Source organism: Cynocephalus volans, chromosome 2, assembly GCF_027409185.1.
Source record: "Cynocephalus volans isolate mCynVol1 chromosome 2, mCynVol1.pri, whole genome shotgun sequence".
Classification (NCBI taxonomy): Eukaryota; Metazoa; Chordata; class Mammalia; order Dermoptera; family Cynocephalidae; genus Cynocephalus; species Cynocephalus volans.
Window position 1 is genome coordinate 125,691,020 of NC_084461.1, and position 12,878 is coordinate 125,703,897.

Consider the following 12,878-nt stretch of genomic DNA (forward strand, 5'->3'; position numbering starts at 1 on the left):
ATCCTTAGAGGCTCTCAGGAAAACCTAAAGCCCGGTAGTAACCCATCATCATTCACAATAACAATAGTAATTGAAATACAACAGCCCACAGTTATTGAAATTTTACTTTGTGCCAATCCCGTTATACATAATACCTCACTAAATCCTCATATAGCTATATGAGGTGGGCAATACTACTATCCCTATTTTATAAATGAGGGGGCTGGCTGGTTAGCACAGTTGGTTATAGCGTGGCATAATGACACCAAGGTCAAGGGTTCAGATCCCCATACCAGCCAACCACTTAAAAACAAAAACCAAAAAAAAAAAAAAAAAGAGGAGCCTGACGCATACAGAGATTACAAAAGTTACTCAAAGGGACAGAGCTAACAAGATATGGAACCAAGTGTCAAGCCTGTTTGACTGACCCCAGAGCCCATATGCTCAACCAATTCACTGTATTGTTTCTTTCACAACCATGTAGTCGTCATTAAGTATCTGCCTCAGTATTTGGTGAAACTGAAGACATCAACAAAATAGATAGTCCTTGCACTTAAGGAACTGACACTTTATCTGGGGAACTTCTGTAGTTCAATGAAGAGAATACTTAGCAAGCAAACAGAAGCAAGAGCATGAAAATAGAATGCCAAGAGCCATGCAAGGGGCGCAGGATGTCAGAGTGGCCTGCTCAGACCTCGATGGCCACGTCGCTGCCGTTTGCTTTTGGAAACCTGCCTGCCTGCCCGTGGTGTCTACCTCACGTTCTCCCACTTCATCCTCTCTCACAGATTCTCCTCTGAGTCTTCATCTTCCCCTTGTGTGGCCTTTGCTAGTCCCCGAGGGAAACCACTGACCTCTTGGCTCCTCAGTTCTCGGTCTGTGGTGAACTTCCAGCTGACATGCACAGCACTTGGAGGTGACCTAGTTTGAGTGAAATGCTGGCTTTTCAGTTATATCTTCAATAGGCTGAGTTGGCAGCTTGTCAGCGGGCTTATGTCACCTAATGACTGTGTCCATTCCTCCTTGCTTGGCTTCCTGTTGGTAAATCTCTTCAGGATGCTCTTGGAACCCAGAAGGTGTAGGAGGCCTGCGAGGGAGCCAGAAAGAAAACAGGAAAAAGAAAGGGGGAGAGAAGCAGAAAAGACCCAGCCTTCCCTGCCAAAGGGAAAAAGAATGTACACCAGGGAAAAAAATCTCTAAAACAGAGGGAGAAAAACTGGCAGTGAGGTGTCCCCCTACAGAACAATTTTGCTCCAAGAGCACATTTGTTGTTTTAATTTTTTTTTTTTTTTTTGGCCGCTCTGATCTCCTTTATTCCTCTCCCTCCCTCCCCACCCCATGCCCTTCCTTCCTGTTTGGCGCTTTTAAAGTGGTATTACTTCTCGTCCACAATAGTGACCTGCTGGGAGTAATAGCAGAGACATTTCCTCTCCTGTGGCTCTAGTTGTATTTTTAATAATCCTGCCCCCACCCCCTGCTTCCCCTCTGTTTCTCTTCATAAACATTTTCTTAAGGCTGGGTAGAAAAGCTTCAGGCGTGCCCATTATGTCCCTCAAAGGTTAGCTGTGTTTGGGGCTTGATTTCCCTTCCCCCCCTCCAGTGGGCTGCGGCATCTAGATTCCTGCACCCTGACCTCCGTTTTGCACAGTGAACTGCAGCCTTGAGTTTGGATAGCACATACTCAGAGGTTTGGCTCTTGCGTTTGAGGGGAATAGTAATTCTGTGAGCTCATTCCCAAGGGAGCTGCTCTAGGGATTCTAGGCCCTTCCAGCCCAGTTAGATTTGGGGTAAAGATTTTAAGCAGCAATGGAGACTCTTGCCTGGGGCCACACAAGATCATCCTTGGAGGCTTGGTCGGGTCTGTGGTCCTCTCCAAGGACTGCCTCTTTAGAAGGCAAAGTTCAAGTTTGTACAAACCACCAGAACAGATGAGTTGGTTAGAGTTCTCTCTGTCCCTTTCTCCAAGCAGTTAAAAACAGGGATTCATAATCCCGAAGTTTAGTCTCAAATTTTTCCACCGGGATACTGCTACTCCTATTAAATGTGTATCTGCCAGGGTTGAGAAGCCTAAGGCAGCATTTCCTCCCTCTCTCCAGCCCTTCTTTCCTTTAATTGGTTAGTTCATTCATTTGTCCATCCATCTGTTTGTTCAATCAATAAGCATTTGTTGAGCACTTCACTGCCAGGCACCGGTGGAACACAAGAGAAGGACCGAGGCCTCATGATGTTTATGGTCCATGGGGACAGAGTCAAGATGTAAAACATGAACATGTGACCACCCTGGAAGCCCTGCTGTGGAGGGATTCTGTGACAGAGAAGCAAGGGGATGCCAACCTGAGATGGTGACATTTGAGCCCAGGTACATAGGACGAGAAGGAGCTGGAAGTGGGGAGCTGGCATGTCTACTGCACCTTCGCTGCAGAGGGTCCTTGGCAGAAATGAGGTTGGCAAACATTTCCTTATACAGAAACACATGGAATTTGGGCCTAAGTTCTTCTGGGTTGTTGATGTCTTCCTGCATATGTATATAAATTCAGCAACCTTCTCAACTCTGGGGGGGAAGAGTGTCACCATATCAACTACTCAACTTTTGAAAACCTGGGGCTCAGGGTTGAGGGGCAGACAAGAAAAAGATCTGCAGCATCTGCCCTACTCTGTGTGCTCACCTGGGCCCACCAAGCTTCATATCTTTGACTGAGTGCCTCATGGAGTCCCAGCAGGTCCCCCCAGTCCTGCCCTGTGACTCCTAGCAAGCCAGTTCTGTCAGACTCTCCCAGTTCCTGCTGCTGAGCCACTCAAGTCAGTGGTTTTCCTGAATTCTATCACAGATTTATAGTTCTTGGTGCCTAAAGTTATCACAGCAAACATTTGCATGATGTATAACATATCGTTTATAATGTCTTTTCTTATCTAGATTAAAAGGTATCAACCACCATCCATAGAAAGTGGAACTGTGGCTCCAAAAGGCTAAATAACCTGCTGAGCTCATAGGCTATGGAGGGGAGGAGCTGGGAATCCAGCGTGCCTTTTCTGACTGTTAAGTGATTGTTTTCTTCCTCATTGTGTTGAGTTGCAGTTACCATCATAGATAACAGTAGGGTACAGTTTCTGTTTGGAATCTCCTTGGAAAGGCATAGAATGATCAGAAAACCTCTCCACAACCAAATCCATGGAATGCAAAGAATTTGCATCCATGAATCTCTTGCCCCTCCTCCTGCTCATGAAACCCATTCTGCTCATCCCACCCTGGCAAGGCTTTAAAGCTGACCCCTGAGCTGAGATGACTGGATGGAGGGAGCAGTGTGTATTAGGTTGTTATTGTTTAATAAAGGGTGTGTTGTTTCCTACTTGGCAGTGGGGCCAAGTCGCTGTTCTAGCAGGTGGTGGGTAACTGGACCCAAGCCCCCTGATCTTCCTTCAGGAACTCCCTGGTCAAGCCTTTGATATCAGAACAAGAGGAGAAAACAGTGACACAGGACACTTCCTGTCCCAAAGGGGATGTGATACAGGACACCTGAAACAACAGGCAGAATTGCTGCGAGAGAGTTGGCCTCAACCCACCCTCCACAAGTCATCTAAGATTTGGGAAGGAGCAGGGCTGGGCCAGCTGTTTCAATGATCAGCTCAGTGGATTAGCTTGTGTCCTCTATGGGTTAGGCAGGGGCTCAGGAGTGACATCCTAGCTCCTGCCCCCATAGAGGGTGTGCCCCAGTATTGGAGATGGACAGGCAAGTATGTGATAAAAATTAGTGTAATGAGGCTTAATTTTCAATAGAGAAAGTAGAGGGGTTGTAGAAGCCCAGATGAACAGCTCCTAAACTATCCTGAAGTCAAGGAAGTCTTCTCAGAGGAAGAGGAGTCTAGGCTGGGACTTGAGGGATGAATAGGAGTTTGACCATGAACAGTTGCACAGGCACCAAGGGTCCTGGGTTGAAAAGAAAAAGGAAAGCTTAGACTTAAGAATTTTAACAAAAATAGAAAATCAAGACTTTAGCGCTAGGCTTGTTTCCCCCTCCCTCCCACCCCCCAGTCCTCTAGCCCCTCACTATTATCTGAGGCATCATTCACATTGCATTGGACTTGTGGAAAGGGCTCACTCACATTGCATTGGGCTTGTGGAAAGAGCTGACATTTGATTACTTGTCTCAGGGCTAGAGGTATGCAAATGAGAAGGCTTTTATTTTATAAGGTAAAATGTCTGGAAGCAAGAGTCCCAGATTAAAATCACCCTAAGTGTTTTGATTTTTTTTAAATTAAGCTGATGTATATCCACCCAGTAATTCATTTCAGGGCCCTGAAAGTTACCTGAGACTGTCACTAGTCCAAGTAGATGTTTTATGCAATGAAGATTCAAAAGATTTTGGAGTTTGGATGTTTCGGTCATAATCTCAACTGTGCCAGAGACTATTCATATGATCTTGTATATATCACGTCACTTCAACCAAAAATAAGAGAATTCTGACATTTATCCATCTATTATTATTTTCCCCTAGCTTTTTACTTTGAAAATTTAAAAACCCACAGAAAAATTATAAGAGAACAGTGTTATATGTGGCTATGTGTAGACACAACCTATACATTTATTTTTGATGGGGCACTTGAAATTACATTGCAGATACCCTGACATTTTTCTCCTAAAGTACTTGAGTGTGCATGTTTGCATTCTCCTACTTAACAGTGGTGAAATGATCATATTCATGAAATTTAACATCGGTATAATACTCTTCTCTATTGTACAGTCCATATCAAAATTTTCTTGATTATCTTTATCATATCCTTTATTATTGTTAGTTTTTGTTTCTGATCCAGGCCTCTCAAGGATATATATTGCATTAAGTGGTGATGTCCCTTTGGTGTCCTTTAATCAAGAATGGTTCCGCCCGCCTTTTTCTTCTCTCTCTCATGAACTGACATTTTTGAGGAGTCCAGAACAGTCGTTTTGCAGACTACCCAGCTTGTTTGATCGACAGTTAGCAGTAGCTGAGTACCTTCACGCCGGACAATGTGCTAGTGATAGGGAGACATCTGAGTCAGGGCGGGTGTGGTTGGTCATTTTCCTTTTGGCATTCACAGTCTAGTGGGAGAGCCTGAGGATAAATGAGTAAATTACAGAAAAGTGAAAAATGCTGTGAGGGATGGAAGAGAATTCCTGGTTGGAGTGTGTCTGCTCTAAAAAATAAATAGGGCCTGAGATAAGATGGGACAGAGTGGAGAATAGTATTACTTTTGATGGGGTACTTTTGAAGGAAGGTCTCTCTCTGGGGTGATGATATTTAAGTAGAGACCCAAAGGATGAGAAAATACCAGTGAGGAGGCAGAGGCGATGGGGATGGTATTCCAGGCAGATGGAACAGCATGGGCAAAGGCCTGGAGGCTGGAAGTGTTTGGCCTGGTTGGGGAACTGAGGGATGACCAGTTTGACTGCAGAATGGTGAGTAAGCCGTGGGAGTATAAGAATGGGGTTCATGACCTGGGCAGGGGGCCAGATCACAGTGTGGCTTTTTGATCTAATTTTAGGTGCAATGGGAAGCCCCTGGAGAGTTGATAAAGGGGAGTGTCATGGACTGAGACATACTTTAAAAAGATCACCAGCTGCTGTTCGAAGTGCCCCGAGAGTGGTTGCCAGGTTGGAATGAAATCGCTTCCACAAATTAAAGAAATTATAAATTCAGGGTGTCATTTGCAAGAATTTAGAGGTATCACAAAGGATAATTTAAAAATCCTGACTTATGTTTGTATTTGAAGGTATACCTAGGTAATTTCAGAGGCATGGACTTGGCCTTCTGGAGAGGTTGGTGGGAATGTCTCTTGTTCCCTCGTCTTGTCTTCAGTTTGTCCCCTTTGTCGATGACATCACCACATCCTAGAAAAAAAAACAGTGGTCCTATTGCCTCCTGGGAAGTTTCTAATTTGGTTGTGGGCTGGCATCTCTGGGGAATTCTGCCTCCCACCTGCTCTCCCTACTTGCCTTCCTGTACAGCCCACCCACCTTTGCTTCAGGTCCTTCAAGTCAACCACACTGGAGCAAACCCAAAGCTTAAGAGGAAACAGATCATGAGGCACAGCAAGATACCTGCCTGTTCCAGGGTGGCCCCTGCAGCTGGAGGCGCATGTCGGCTGTGCTTGTGCTCAATGGCTTCCTGCCTGGGCTCAGCTGACCAGAGGCCGGGAAGGGTGTTCTCAGATATGTAAGGGCCACAATGCTACCAACAACCAGCTCTAAGCTTCAGAATCAGAGATAGAGAGGAAGGAATCCTGGTTTGCAGAGGACCGTCTCCAGGACTTAGCTGCACTGAAGTTAAAGTTACCTTTATGTGTCTGCTCTAGCTTTATGCTGGTCGTCGCATATTTAATTCACAGTCTTGCGTTAATTCCTCTATTTGTGTCCACCACGAGCTGTGTCCTCATCACTGTTCTTCTTGTACACTCACTCAGCCTGTCCTTACTGAGTGCTTCCTGTGTTGGTAGCCAGCGGGGGAGGTCTCTGAAGAATGCTCTGATCCAGTGTCTGGGGTGGTTGGATGAGCCGCACTGCAGCCTTGCAGGTACAGAGATGCTTATCAGATGCCTCCTCACTGCTGGCCTGCCCCCTACAGTCCAGGCTCAGCCGCAGGAACCCTCTCTTAAGTCCTGGACATGCCATCCTGCCTGCTTCTTTAGGGTCTTGGCACCTGCCGTTCCCTCTGCTGGAATGCTTTCCTTGCCCACCTCTTTCAATTAGCTAACTGCTACCCTAGGAAGCCTTCCCTGCCCATCCTGACTATGCCTGATAACCTTGTTCTGTACACATGTAGGACTATGTCTACTTCCTTCAGAATACATTTCCGTTTTGAATAATACATTTATGTACGTGTGGGATTATTTGATTACTGGTTGTCTCCCCTACTTGGCTGTAAACTCTGTAAGGGGTGGGAACATGTCTGTGGTCGCTCATCACTTAACCCTAATGTACCCTATGTATAACCCTTCAGCAGTAGGGTTCCCCAGAGAACTGCTAGTTACAGACCGAAGCTTAGGAAACTTGCATGTGTGGGCGGCTTCTATAAAGTCTGGAAGGCAAGCCTTGCTCTCCAGTGGGCAGGAGCTGGTCTGTTACTAACACATCCTCAGTAGACTTCAGAGATTCCAGTAAGATGAAATGAGAGAGAGCTGGAATGCTGAGCATTAGAGAGTGTTTGGAGAGTCTGGGCATTTCCTGTCATCCTGAACAGCAAGGACCCAGGATGCCTGACATAATAGCCACATGTGTACCTTCACAGCAGAACACAGGGATCTTGCTCATCATTTACTGATGTCTCCCCCCTCCCCTTTCACATTTTGGCTCCCATTCTCTATATTGGGATTTTCTGGAGAGAAGTAAGGGGTGTGTTTCATTTTTCTGTTCTATGCCAAACCTCAGCTAGAGAGAGGAAGTTCTATAATCAGATTTTTCCCTTCTCGGTTCCTTTGTTAAGATATTGCTCTGAAAGAATGTTCCATTTCATTGAAGACCTGAGCCAGCCTCAACATGAGCCCTATTCCACTTGGATTGTATTTATTTCCAAATGGTACTAGGCAAATACACTTCTGTGTCCCTACCTCCCTGGGCTGCCCGGCTGAACGACATTTTGAATTACAACTTAGAATCTGTGTGACAGTGGGTGAATAACTCAAGAGCTGAGTGGAGATGTGATGGTTGCAAGGTGGAGGAAGAGACTGGGATCCAAGCATTAATATTAAAATAGCCCTTCTCCTTCACCTTCTGATAAGAGTGGAATATCAGCACACATTCAGAGGTTAGACTCAAATGCTTACACAGATTGGGAAGGTGGCGCTCCCCGTTAATTGTAAACTGTATTCTCTGGTTAACTTCAGTCCCCACCACTCCCTATTGTCTGTCCCTGAGACAAAAATGACTACTGGTTTTAAAGAACAGATTTCCTGGGTGGTCACACATCTTAGTTTCTATTTTGGTTGTTAGATGTTTGGGGATGCAGGCTGCTGAACTAGAAAGCTTGTGCCCACCTAAGAAGGCAGCTGTTTCTCAACTCAAGACGGTATTGCCACATGAGAATATGGGCCCAATGTTATCAAATGATTCATTTTTTAAAGAGAAGCCAGATATCTGGATTTGTATGTAATACTTTCTACTTTTTAAATGTTGATAACAAATCCATGTTTAAAAAATTTTCGTGTGTATCGAACAAAACTCATTTGTGTGTTTTGCTTTGCCCAAGAATTGTCAGTTAGCAGTCCCTGGGCCTGAGCAGGGTGGGTCATCAGAAAGCCTCCTTTTCTTTAGATGGCAGAACATAAGCAAATGGGTGTAAATGAAAGAAAGATTTAAGCCCAAAGAAGAGCTGCAGAGCTGCAGGGCTGCTGCATGGGCTGGTGTCAGGAGGTGGGCTTTGGCCTGGAGAGGCCTGGATTTGGCTCCCAGCTCTACCGTGAATGAACTTGTGAATGGCCTGATTGCTCCCTCCCTGAGCCTCAGCTTTCCAGTGTGTGCAATAGGAAGAATGGCATTGCTTTCCCTGAGCATATCAAGGTGCCCTGCACAGAGCTTAGTAGCTGTCATTCCAAAAGGCCTTACCTTCAGCATGCTCAAACTCAACAGCCCCGGCTGTTCCTGCTGGTTGCTAACTGGCCCCATTCTCTTAGTCCCTAGCTGTGACTCCACTTTTTCCCTTGACCTCTAGGCATTTCTGGGGTCCTGTCCCACCTCTCTCTGCTGTCTCTCTTGAATTCCTTCCCTCTTTATTTCTCCTGCCAAGCCTCCCCGCTCAACATACTCATTACCTTTTACCTGGGTTATGTTCGTTGTTTCCATATGGCAGCCCTGCTTCCTCTCAAATAGCCTGACATGCGTCTCCTCCCACCTTCCTGACGTGCAGCTCTGCTTGTGGCAATGTTCGAGTCCCTCACACCTATTGGTGGAAGTCCCCTAGCCTGGCTTTTTCGAGCTCCCCACAGCCTGGCCTCTATCACGTTCTCCCTTTCCTCCCCTCCAACCTCTCCAGGCTCAGCTCCTGCTGCCCCCTCCCTCGCTCACCTCAGTGCATCCTAGTCCTTCCAGCTTTCTTTCAGTTCCTCCAGCTTACTGGCTTCTTTTCAGGGTCTGTCTTTGCAACTGCAGCTCCTGATACTTGGCATGCTGATGTCGCCTCTCTTCACCCACTTAACCCTCATTCAACCACTGGGTGTCTGCCTCAGATAAGTCTCTGTGGTGTCCCCTCTCAGCTGCTCTCATCAAACCCTAAACTTCTCCGTTCTCATCCCAGTAGTAATGAGTTATTTGTGTATAAACTTGTCCATCTCTTTCTTTCCTATTAGACCAAAGTGCTGGAGAGGCAGTGCCGTGTTTGGCTGTTCTGTGCACCTGTTGTGTTTACAGTGCCCACCCTGTAGAATCCCTGTCCCACCCCATATCAGCTGTGCAATGCTGGATCACTTAACCTCCCTGAGATTAGGTTTCCCCATCAGTAAAAAGTGGATGGTGATAATATCATCATCATCTCATTGTTGTGGGGATAATATGAGGGAAAGCACAGAAAGTGGGCAGCCCGATGCCCCGCGCAGAACATGGGCTCATTAAGTGATGGCTGGTATGGTGGTTACTGGTGCGGTGGTGGTTCTGGCACAAATATGTTTCTGGTGATGCTTCAGGGCCATCTGTGGGGAGGTGTGTTAGATTCTCCTGGGGTCTATCCTGTGCTAATCTTTGCATGGGTTAGTGGAGAGGGAAGAGAAGAGACTGATTAAATAGAAAGACTCTCTGCCCCGTCTAATCCTTCTTTCGCTTGGCTCAAATACTTCATCATTGGGTCTGCATTTTGCCTTGAAAATAATTAGCAAGATAACCTGTTCTGTGTGACTGGTGCAACCTTGGTCAAATGTTGTTTTCTCAGGGCAGCCTTCCCTGACCACCCTGTCTAAGGGTACATCCCTCAGTCACTCTCTGTCTCATCACCCACTTTGTTTCCTTCACAGGATTTTTCCTAATTTATGACATTATGGTCTGTCCTCCCTCCTCGACTGTAAGCTCCATGAGGTCAGAGACTTGGCATTGTTCACTGCTGGGAAGAAAGAAGGAAGGGAAGGAGGTAAGAAAAGAAAAGTCTGTAGAGGTCCTTGAATATGCTTTAAAAGTGTAGGATTCTAATCTGCTGTCTACTGTGATTTGGGGATGGGAAACTATGAGAAACAGAAGACGACAGGTCTATTGGCACCAGTGCAGTTTGACTCAGTTACTAGTGGGTTCTTTTAATTTCACACAGATCTTTCCTTCTGAGTGTGGTCTGTTGATGCACAAGCAGGATGCTAAGCCTTCTCAACCCATTCCAGCTGAGGATATTTGTCTCCTTGGTCAGCTATAGCCTTGGTCAGCTTAGAGCCAGCTGGTCCAGATATATCCAGGTTCTCTCTGGATGACCTAGATCATAGAGAGGGCCTCAAACAGGTGGTAGAAATAAGAGCAACTAGCCACCATCTGTGGAACTTTTCCTGTGTGCTCAGTGCTTTACGTATACTGTTTCATTGAATTCTCACAGAAACTCAGTACGCTGATTGTGCCTGAAAGAGGAAACAGGCTTAAAGAGCATAAGTTATTAGCCTAAAATCATAAACTTTATAAATAGCACAGTAGTTCAACGTTTGAACCATATCATCTGCTTTGAAAGTGTCTGCTCATCTTTGGTGTTGCTGAGCTGCCAAAGACTTCAAATCACTGAACTTTGACTTTGGGATGTGTTGTGGGCAGGGAGAGAGAGGGAGAGGGGAAGGAAGTGTTGCAGATTTATTTTCCTAATTTTACTTGGCTTAGGCTAATATTAAAATTATTTTGAGCACTCCACTGACAGAGGCGGAAGAGAGAACCCAATTTGATATTAAATATTTGCAATGGAAAATTCACAAAGTCTTTTTGAATGAAAGATATTTCCGAGTAATTCCCATGGGACTAATTCAGCCAGTTGTTCCCTTCTGCAGCATGCTTCCTGTGGTTGCTTCACTGTTCTCAGAAATGAACATTCCTGGCTTTGAAGTCCTGGGGTTATGCTGGGCTAGATGCTGAACTGTGCCTTGGTTTCCCTGGCAATGTATGAATAAAGGGGAGAGGGTTACTAATTGTACTTAATTGCCTGAGTTGTAGTTCTATGATCTATGAAAATTACATTAAATCAGGCGCCTCCAGTTGGGGGTGGGTTATATCACAATTGTAATAGTCATAGTAGCCGATGCTGAGTGAGCATTTGCTGTGTGTCACATGGCACACAGCACTAACTCCTTTTATCCTAACAACTACTCTGAAGTGAAGGTCCCATTAACCCTATTTTATAGACTAAGAAGCTGGAGATCAGAGAGGTGAAGTTCTGGGCCTGGTTGACAAGTGGCAGAGCTGGAATAAGAAATTGGGATAGCTTGACTCAAAAAATCCTATGCCTTAAACCAGTGTGCTGTGTGCCAGAAGGATCCTCAGAACTTTAGCTGGTCTAGGCCGGCCCGTGGCTCACTTGGAAGAGTGTGGTGCTGATAACACCAAGGCCACAGGTTCGGATCCTATATAGGGATGGCCAGTTAGCTCACTTGGGAGAGCGTGGTGCTGACAACACCAAGTCAAGTGTTAAGATCCCCTTACTGGTCATCTTTAAAAAAAAAAACTTTAGCTGGTCAATGGCAGAGCTGGCAATCACTTCCAGACCCCTTTCCATGGTGAGCCAGGATTCCCAGCATGGAGGGTGGGTCTCCTTCTCGTCTGACGCAGTTGCTCTGTCACCTGGCGCATTCCCAAGGAGATCTCAGTCTTGCATATGTCTAAACAGATAAGGAATGAGAGTCACTTCTCCCTTTATGCTGGGCGCCCTTCAGATGAGAAAACCTTGAGTGTATGAAGTAGCCCCATACTTTCCCTCAGCACGGCCACGTGGTTTGAATCATTGGCAGCTCTGCCAGAGTCTGGTTTCCAACTAGGTCAGCAGCATCTGGGATGTAAACTCCAAAGGGCAGGGAGCTTGTGAATTGTGTTCCTGCTGTGTTCCCAGTGCTCAGAACTATACCTGGCATGTCATGGGGCTCAGTACACAATTGCTGAATCTTTACTCCTAACTGATCCCCTGCTTCCACTAGACTCTCTAATCTGTCTTCCCCTAAGCCAGACCATCTCATATGCCATTTCTTTTGTCTAAAATGCTGTTCCCTCTGTATAACATGCTGTTCCCTACTCTTTGCCTGCCTAGCTCCCTCTCCCCTTTTGGTCTCAGCTTAAATGTCACCCCTTTGGATAGGCCTTTCCGGATCTTCATGTAGCCTGTCACCCATGTCCAAATGGTGTGCCTGTATTAAATGTTCTCGTAACACCCTATACTTACCTGCAAGACATGTCTCAATTTATAATCATACACACATGAGTAGAATTGTTTTACATCCGACCTCTCCCTAAACTCTTAGCCCCACGAGGGCAGAGACCCTGTGTAGTTTGCTTACTCTTGTCCTCCCAGGGCTTCATAGGCTCCCTCTAAAGAACACTTGTGAGCAAATGAAATCTTCACCCTTTCCACCAACACCAAAATCCTCTGAATGTTTAATTGATTCTAATGTTTAATATTTACATTTGGATGAAGGCTTTTCTCCCCACCCCTGACCCTCACAACCCATTCCTTAGTACTAATCAGACTCACTGCATCAAAGACCAGAATGATTTGTTTTCCCTTTGGGTAGGGCATAGCTCAGGATTGGGTCTCACTGAGCTTAGTGGCCTCAGGCCGGGGGAGCCAGGGCTGCTGTGTTCACGGCTACTGGCTATTTCCTGAGTAACTGACTTAGGGTTCTTTGGAGTCATCTATAAAAAGTCTTAGTTTTCAATCATTTACTCAGTGGGCAAGGTGAAAAAAGGTGTGTGTTTGTAGACCCGCCTGCCTCCGCAG

At 45.9% G+C, this 12,878-nt stretch overlaps 1 long non-coding RNA gene across 1 annotated transcript in view; it reads left to right on the forward strand.

Moving 5' to 3' along the window:
- The first annotated feature begins 9,955 nt into the window (after positions 1–9,955).
- LOC134367132 (uncharacterized) overlaps positions 9,956–12,878 on the forward strand; it is a 72,145-nt gene continuing 69,222 nt past the window's right edge. The window contains exon 1 of the long non-coding RNA XR_010022383.1: positions 9,956–10,061. This is a non-coding gene — a long non-coding RNA (uncharacterized LOC134367132). The remainder of the gene's footprint in view (positions 10,062–12,878) is intronic.